General features: G+C 42.6%; 1 non-coding gene across 1 annotated transcript; it reads right to left on the reverse strand.

The window, feature by feature from the left end:
* Window positions 1-5,336: 5,336 nt before the first annotated feature.
* On the reverse strand, window positions 5,337-5,407 carry TRNAG-CCC (transfer RNA glycine (anticodon CCC)). The gene has a single exon. It is a non-coding gene; the product is annotated as a tRNA-Gly (tRNA).
* Between the last annotated feature and the right edge of the window lie 3,372 nt (window positions 5,408-8,779).

The following is an 8,779-nucleotide window of genomic DNA, read 5'->3' on the forward strand; positions in this document are numbered from 1 at the left end:
AATTAAAAAAAATAAAATAAAATAAAAATAAAGAGAAAAACAAAGTCATGAACAGGACTGAAGCCTCAAGGCTGCAAAGGATCATCATGGAGATGCAGGGGAGGCAGCCGAGTACTTAGGGGACAAAAAGTACTCCAGGATAGGTAAGGGGCTAGAATGAAGCTCAGTGCTTGAAGCCAGGGCTTGGGGTTGAGTTTCTCCACTAGAGAATAGATGCTGACAAATATAGTTGCTGACAGCTGCCCGGGCTGTAGCTTATTTGGGCTAAAAACGAAATTTTATTTACATTATGAAAGATTTAGAATTGAATGAAGGGCTGGATGGTTGTTAGCTCACTTGCTTAGAGTGCGGTGCTGATAACACCAAGGTCAAAGGTTCAGATCCCCATACCAACTAGACACCAAAAAATAATAATAATAATTTGGACGAAAATGAAAGTAACATATGTCAAAATTAGTGGAGTGAGGGAAGACTGTGATGGCAGCAAGGTGCAATTGTGACAGTATACCAAAGACCCATGGATAACATCTTCACAAGCCTAGGTGGGCAAGGTGAATCCACAAATTCAAGCAGGCAAGGATAAACTCTGTCAGCCATCAGGCTTGTATGGGATTTAAATCGGTGCACAGGGAGGCAAAAGGAAAGACCTTTGTTTTCTGACTATCCTGAAAGTAAGAGAACCCCGCAATCGCCATCTTAATGGAAGCTGGTAAGGGATCCTGCAGAGTCCAGCTCACCAGTGAGTGCAACGGCACCACACAGATGCAATAAGGTCTCATGGTGATGGGGAAGACTGGGACCTATAAATTCTCAGAACTACAAACTCCTTCCAAAGACAAAGCCCTGCAAGGCGGAAAAACTGTCAGGAATAAAATCCCAGGGACATGGACAAATAGGAAGAAGATCTAAATAAAAGCTAGAGGGCCGAGCCCGTGGCGCACTCGGGAGAGTGCGGCGCTGGGAGCGCGGTGACGCTCCCGCTGCGAGTTCGGATCCTATATAGGAATGGCTGGTGCACTCACTGGCTCAGTGCCGGTCACGAAAAGGACAAAAATAAATAAATAAATAAGTAAAAGCAAGAGAGGGGAGTGCAAGAGGCAAATCACAGAAAATATGAGGCCACATTTTTAACCACTATGTGAATACAACTATAGAACTTAAAACTATATACTGAAAGGGCATGCCATGTATCTGGGAAAATTGATTCAGAATGATCAGTACAGAGACATGGTCTATTGAAACTATTAGACTTGAAAGAAAAAGAAATAATTATTTGCATTCGGGGGGAAAAAAAAAAGACCAAGTCATTTATAAGTGGAAAAAAATCATACTGTAGTCATACTTTTTGTTAGTTAACACTTTATTCCAGAAAGCAATAGAGTAATATATTTAAGATACTCTAAGAAAGAAAATGTGAGGCACAGATTTTGGATCTAGCCAAACAGATCTTCGAGTATAAAGCCTGTGGAGAAACCATTAGGAACATTGCAATAACTCAGAGACTACTACTCCCGTGAGTTTTTCCTGAGAAATCAACCAGTTTCAGATGACTTAAAAGATCAGAGAAACATAAAGACTGGCAGCAAGGGGCTGGCCAGTTAACTCGGTTGGTTAAAACATGGTGTTAATAACACCAAGGTCCAGGGTTTGATCACTGTACCAAGAAAGAAAAAAAAAAGACTGGCAGCTAGAATGGAGTTGTATGAGTAACCCAGCTTTGACCACACATAAGAGACCAGCAACTTAGGAAAATGGGGGATAACAAGATGGAAGGGACTTGGGTCCCTTAATGAGCTTGTGGAGCAGAGCTGCCTACCAGCTTTAGACTACTATTTATCTCTAGACAATTGGATGAGAGTGAAAGAAACGTCTATTTTGTTTGAGCCACTGTATTTTGTAGTCTCATTGTTATAACAATTTACCTCATAATTTAATACTATAGAAACTGTTACATCAAACTGGGGGTTGCTACCTAAAAATAACCTAAAATATAGAGTTTCAACTTAGTGGTAAGGCAACCTGTGACAAAGAAACAGATATTGTAGGCAGGGTATTTGGTGGCACTTATGTCAAAAGTTTTGGAAAAACTCTTCTCTATGAAAACCTGGAAGTCAGGTCTATGATGCTATTAGCTTTAGGGAAAATAGTTGGAGAAAACCATAATGTTACTCAGTACTGTTCTTGGACCTGCCAACTCAGCTCCCTGCCTCAGGCCGGGTACTTTAGGGAGCCTCATGCTTTGATGTGCCTTCCTCCAGTGGCTGCGAATAGCCAGGCCAGAAATGCAATACAGGCTAAGAACCCCAGGCTGAAACCAAGTCCCACAGGGGTCTTAGTGACCAGATACTCCTTCTTCACAGTTTTCTATGTCCCCCTCTGATGCCTAGGATTGGCCAGGGCCAGCAGCACCATCTAGGCAGAATAGGTGAGCCTGACTGGACCTGTGTGGACCCAGGTGACCACTTCTCTCCTTTGTGACTCTCTCCAACTCGCTACACCCACCCCACCCCCCAAGTTATAGTTATGGTTTATATATAACTTTTTTATTGAATTGTCCTTGTCTGGTCAGTAAATGGTGCTGGGATGATTAGATATATGCATAGGAGAAAAAAGTAAAATTACCTTACATCATGCACAAATATAATTCCAGATAAAATAAAGACTTTGATTTCAAAACATACTCTTTCAGGGTTGGCCAGTTAGCTCACTTGGGAGAACATGATGCTGATAACACCAATGTCATGGGTTTAGATGCCCACAGTGGCCAGCCACCAAAAATTAAATAAAATCTTTAAAACTTTTAAAGGAATATATAGGAGAATATCCATATGACATTGGGGTAGGAAATAATTTCTTAACAAGTCACAAAGAGCTATAAAGTAAAATATTAATACATTTGACTACATTAAAATGTAAAACTTCTGGGGCTGGCTGGTTAGCTCAGTTGGTTAGAGTATGGTGCTGATAAAATTTAAAACTTCTGTACAAAAAAAGACAATGTGAAAAGACAAGTCACAACCAGAAGAAGATAGTTTGTTTCATATATAACTGACATGCAGTTGGTCCAGAATATGTGAAGAATTTCAATAATAAGGTGACCGGTTAGCTCACTTGGGAGAGTGTGGTGCTGATAACACCAAGGTCTAAGGGTTCAGATCCCCTTACCAGGTTTTGTTTTTTTGTTTTTTGGTGGCTGGCCAGAAGAATTTCTACAATGAGTAAGTAAAATAAAAATGGGCAGGTCGAGCCCGTGGCGCACTCGGTAGAGTGCTGCGCTGGGAGCGCAGCGACGCTCCCGCCGCAGGTTCGGATCCTATATAGGAATGACCCGTGCACTCACTGGCTGAGTGCCGGTCACGAAACAACGACAAAAAAAAAAAAAAAAAAAAAAAATGGGCAAAGGCTGTAGACAAATAAAAAAAAAACAAACCCAGTGTCCCACAACATTTAAATAGATGTTCAAACTCACTAGAAATTAAGGATATCATTTTACACCCATCAGATTGTTAAAAATGAAAACAACTGAGAATACTACATACTATTGAGAATGTGGAGCAACAGGAACTCGCACTCACTGCTGGAGAAAAGGTCACTTGTACAGCTACTTTGAGAGCTTGGCAATGTATAGCAGAGTTGGAGATGTGCAGTACTTACGTCCAGCTTGAGACTCTCTCTCCTGTGTGTATAAAGAGACCTAACCAAGAATGTTCATTTCAGCATTATTTGGATTATGGAACAGTAGAAACTAAATGTCCCTCAATAGAAGAGTGGAAAAATTGTGTTGTGTTTATGTAATGGAATACACAGAAGTTTAAATGAACCAGGCCTACATATCAAAGTGTATACATCTTAAAAATAAACTATATATATTTATATTTTGTTGCAGATGCATAAATGTAGTGAAAGTATAAAACATGCAGGGGAGTATAAATACCAATTTCAAATTTGGGAGAGGAAGAAGAAAGGGAAATGGGATCTGAGAGCTGTACAAGGAGGGCTTCAACTGCATCTGTTTTATTTCGTAAAAAAAAAAATCCAAGTCAGATATGGAAAAAGATCAAGATTTGTTAAAGTCAAGTGGTGGAAACATAGGAGTTTGTTATACTTGTCTCAAAAATTTGCTAAGCATTCAAAATATTTTATAATTCAATAAATATTGAAAGATTGTTTTGGGCCTCATTTTCGTCATAGATAATATGGGAATAATAATTCTCACAGCACGGGCCGGCCCGTGGCTCACTTGGGAGAGTGTGATGCAGGGATGGCTGGTTCGCTCACTTGGGAGAGCGTGGTGCTGACAACAGCAAGTCAAGGGTTAAGATCCCCTTACCTGTCATCTTTAAAAATAATAATAATAATAATAATTCTCATAGCATAGATTTGTGGTAAAGAGCATGGACTCTGAAATCAGAGGGCTTTGCCACTTAGGAGCGGATGACACTGGAAAAGTTACTTAACTTTTCTGTGCCTAACTGGAAAAATAGGGATAATAGTCTCCATTCCATTGTTTTTTGGTTTTGTTTTTGTTTTCTCCAACCATTGTTAAGACGATTAACTATGTTAATATTGGGAAATGTTAATATTACAGAAAAACAAAAAGTAAACGAGTATGTTTATTAAATAAGTTGAGCAGAACAAATATAGTTTGAGGATTAAAAATAATAAAACTTACAAAGGTACAAGGAGAGTATCTGGTATGTAATACATGCTTGAACTGAGTTTTAGGAACAATGATTATAGGGTCAAATAGTTTCCAGGTAACAAAAAAGGGCCCATTATCTGACCAAAAGACACTATAGCAGAGCTGGAAGATAGTGGCGCAATTACGATAATATTCAATGTATTTCTAGAAGGGACTACTGGTCCCTTCTAGAGATGCATTGCAAAGCTCAGTTTCCATGAGGCTTAACATTTCCTCACTCCAAGTCTGCAACTCAGGGTAATGAGAGAGAGTGCTGGTAGTAATACATGCTGCATTTTACAATGGAAGTTTGAGGAAGTAATAAATGATTCTGGCTCACCTTTTCTTCTTACTTGTGAATTTCGGTAGCTTGCCCTAGGTACCGCAGGGTCACAGACAGGAAAGTATTTCCCAACAATGGGGATTTAGGCTGGCCGGTACGGGGATCCGAACCCTTGATTTTGGTGTTACAAAACCTCACTATAAACAACTGAAGTAACTTGTCCCCCTTCCCCCCGATTTAAGTGTTTTGAGGATCGCATTTATTTTCATCCACTCATATGTTGACGTTACACTATTTCATTTTAATAAAAGATTACTGATTAAACATTCATTAAAAGGTCGCTCAGTGACCCCACATCAGGAAATAGTTCGCTGCGCCGCCCGGGAATCGAACCCGGGTCGCAAGAATGGGAATCTTGCATGATACCACTACACCAGCGGCGCTGGCTGGTAGGACGACCATTCTGTGCTTCTTGGCTTTAGCGTTTCCTCGGCCGTTTCCTTTCGTTCTGCCCGGTATTTGCTGACCTCACTGCCATGTGGCACTCCACAGCTCCCAGCCACCTGGCTAGGACTTCCTCCACTCCGGCCGCACGGGTCCCAGCCCACCTGGCTCTCTTCCACCTTCCCCGGCGCTCACTGTCCGTACCGCTCCTGAGCTTTCTTAACAAACTCGGGAGGTTTGTCAAGAAATGCGCGAGCATTCGGTGACGATGGAATGTTCTCTGGCGGACGTTGGGAGGATCGAGCAGATTGGCCTGGACATGCCGGGCTGGGCTCGATGCGAGTCCCTCTCACCCCACCGAGCCGGGGAAGCGCTCCCCGGGCAGCAGCAGCCCGGTGCCCGCCGGCCAGCGGCGCTCTTCTCTCCCGCCTGCAGGGCGCCGGGCTCTGCCTGCAGCTGGGGCCCCTCCAGACCGCGGACAAAGGGGATCGTGTCCCGCCGCTCAGGCCGAGCCTTTCCCTGCCCGCCGCCGAGCCGCCTCTGCCAAGGCTGGGCGGAGCGAACCCGCATGTGACCCCGCGTGTGGCCCTGCTCCCGAGTGGGCCAGCACAGCCTGAGGGTTGGTTAATCCCGCGCGCCCAACTCGCTCAGCTCGAGCCCACCTCGAGCCGGCGGATGGAAGGACCTCCAGGGCAACCGCGTGTCCCACCGGCGCTCCTGGGCCGCTCGAGCAAAGTTCAGGCACGACCATCTGACTTGGGCCCTTTGGGTTTTCGAGGGTCAAAATGTCAAGTTTTCTCCTTTTAATCATCCGAGGGCTTTCCCCACCTATCTGCCTCAGGGAGTGCCCAAACGGCTTCTCTCTTTTGTTCTGCCACGGGGGAAAGCTGAGGAATTTGGGGAGGAGGGGAGCAGTGGGGCCTAACTTTCAGTGAACTGCGGCTTCCTGCCCCCCACCCCTCTACGGGCTTAGATATATTGTTTTAGTTAATCCTCAAAAGACTTTGTGAGATATTATTAGTGTTTTCCCCTGTGTGCCCTAGGCACTAGTTAATAAATACCCTCACCATTCACCAACCCCCCTACTTTTAAGTTGTTATTTTGTTTTCTGGCTTTTTGCGGCTGGCCTGTATGGGGATCCGAACCCCAGTTTTAAGTTTTACTAAACTCCTCCCTCTCCCTTACTCCCACATCCATTTAATGAATATTTATCGAGTGCTACTAGGTGCTAAGGTGCTGGGGACAGCATAAGTAGTAAAGCAGACAGGGTCCTGGTGCTCACACAATTTACATAGGGGAGTGGGGGAGATAATTATTATACCTGCAAAAGACGAATGAGAACGCTGAAGAAAAATTCCACGGGTGCTGGGGGAGGGCTTTATAACCAAGAAGGCCCTGACCTGGTCTGGGCCAAGAAGGCTTCCAGGGCTTTTGCCATAATCCTGGGAAGAAGGGAGGTCTGAGGCTGCTGATGGCAGGGAAGGACCCATTCAAAAGAAACTAGGAGAGCAGCTGGCAGGTCAGCTCATTTGGGTAGAGTATGGTGCTGGAACACCAAGGTTGGGATCGCCATACCGGCCAGCCACCAAAAAAACAAAAACGAAAGTAGGAGAGTGGAATCAACAGGACTTAGAAAACTATTAGTTAAGGACGGTGACAGAAAAATCTACCCAGCCTATTCCCCCATCTCTTCTGGTACTCAAAGCCTCTCAGCTACCCCCACCTTCCTCCTGGGGCAGTGGAAAGATGGAGGAAGTAGGTAGAATCCTGTGTTCTGATGCTGATTATGCTTCCTTCCGCTCCACCTTGCTTGGTCAAACCATTCTTCTGTAAAGCCTTGGGAGACCTGCGCTCCTTCCCTAGGCTGCAGGCATTCGGTACCCTTCAAAGGTGTCCCTTAAACTTTGGGGGAACATTGCAAAAAATGTAAGAAGAACCCGAAGGAAAACTACATTAAACGTCTACAGTAATTAAAATAGTATGATAGTGACACTGGCACTTGGAAATGTGATAAAGAATCTAGAAATAAACCCAAATATATATATATTCATATATTATTCATATATATTCATATATTCAATACATATATATTCATATATTATTCAGATATGACAAGGAAGCTATATACAGAAACACATAAAGATAGATTATTCAAGAAATGTTCAGGGCCGAGCCCGTGGCGCACTTGGTAGAGTGCTGCGCTGGCAGCGCGGCGACGCTCCCACCGCGGGTTCGGATCCTATATGGGACTGACCGGTGCACTCACTGGCTGAGTGCCGGTCACGAAAAAACGACAAAAAAAAAAAAAAAAGAAATGTTCAAAAAATATAGATTGTTCAGTAAATGGTGTTGAGAATCATCTGGAAAAAATTAATCTGAATCCATATCTCACTTCTTATTCCAAAATAAATTTCAGATGATTCTAAATGAAACAATGAAAAATAAACCTTAGGAGCGTTAATAGGAGTTGTAAAAGTAATCTTGGAGTGGGGAAGTCATTTCTAAGTATGACACAAAACCCAGAAGCCACACAAACACACACACACTCAACCACCACCACCACAACAAAAAACACCACATACACCACATAACACAAAGAAATAATTTCATAAACGTAAAAAGAAATGATTTGCACTTACAAATTAATAATAAAAGACCAACAACTTAGTAGAAAAGTATACGATAGGTCACAGTGAAGAAAATTAAAGTGGCTGAATGTGCCTCACTCATAATAAGGGAAATGCAAATTGAAACTACAAGGAACTACCCTTTTTTCACCTGTCAGATGAAAATTTCCTCACCAATGTAGGGAAAGTTGGCAATATCAACTAAAATTTATTTACTTATTTAATTTGCGGGGGCGGGGGGCGGCTGGCTGGTATGGTGATCTGAACCCATGACCTTGTGTTATAAGGCTGCTCTCTGCAACGAAAATTTAAAATGTACATTACTTTGGCCCAACAACTTCTCTTTTAAGAATTTTTCTATAGATATATTCCCAGAAGTATGAAATGACATATGCATAAAAAAAATTCATTGCACTACTGTTTGTCATAGCAAAATACTGGAAACAACCTAAATGTCCATCATTGGGAAACTTGTTAAATGAATTATGATACCTCAAACAAAGGATTAGAGATGTATATGTACTTTTCTTTTTTTTTGGCAGCTGGTTAGTACAGGGAACCAAACTCTTGATCTTGGTTTTACAAGGCCATGCTCTAACTGAGCTAACCGGAGAGCTCATATACATGTACTGATAGGGGAAAACCTTCATAATGCAGAGGCTCTGTAGGGTATATTAGATTTTAATTACATTTATAAAATGGAAATAATAATTGTACCTACTGTGCAGGGTTGTTGTGAAGATT

This window comes from Cynocephalus volans, chromosome 3, assembly GCF_027409185.1.
Source record: "Cynocephalus volans isolate mCynVol1 chromosome 3, mCynVol1.pri, whole genome shotgun sequence".
Lineage (NCBI taxonomy): Eukaryota > Metazoa > Chordata > Mammalia > Dermoptera > Cynocephalidae > Cynocephalus > Cynocephalus volans.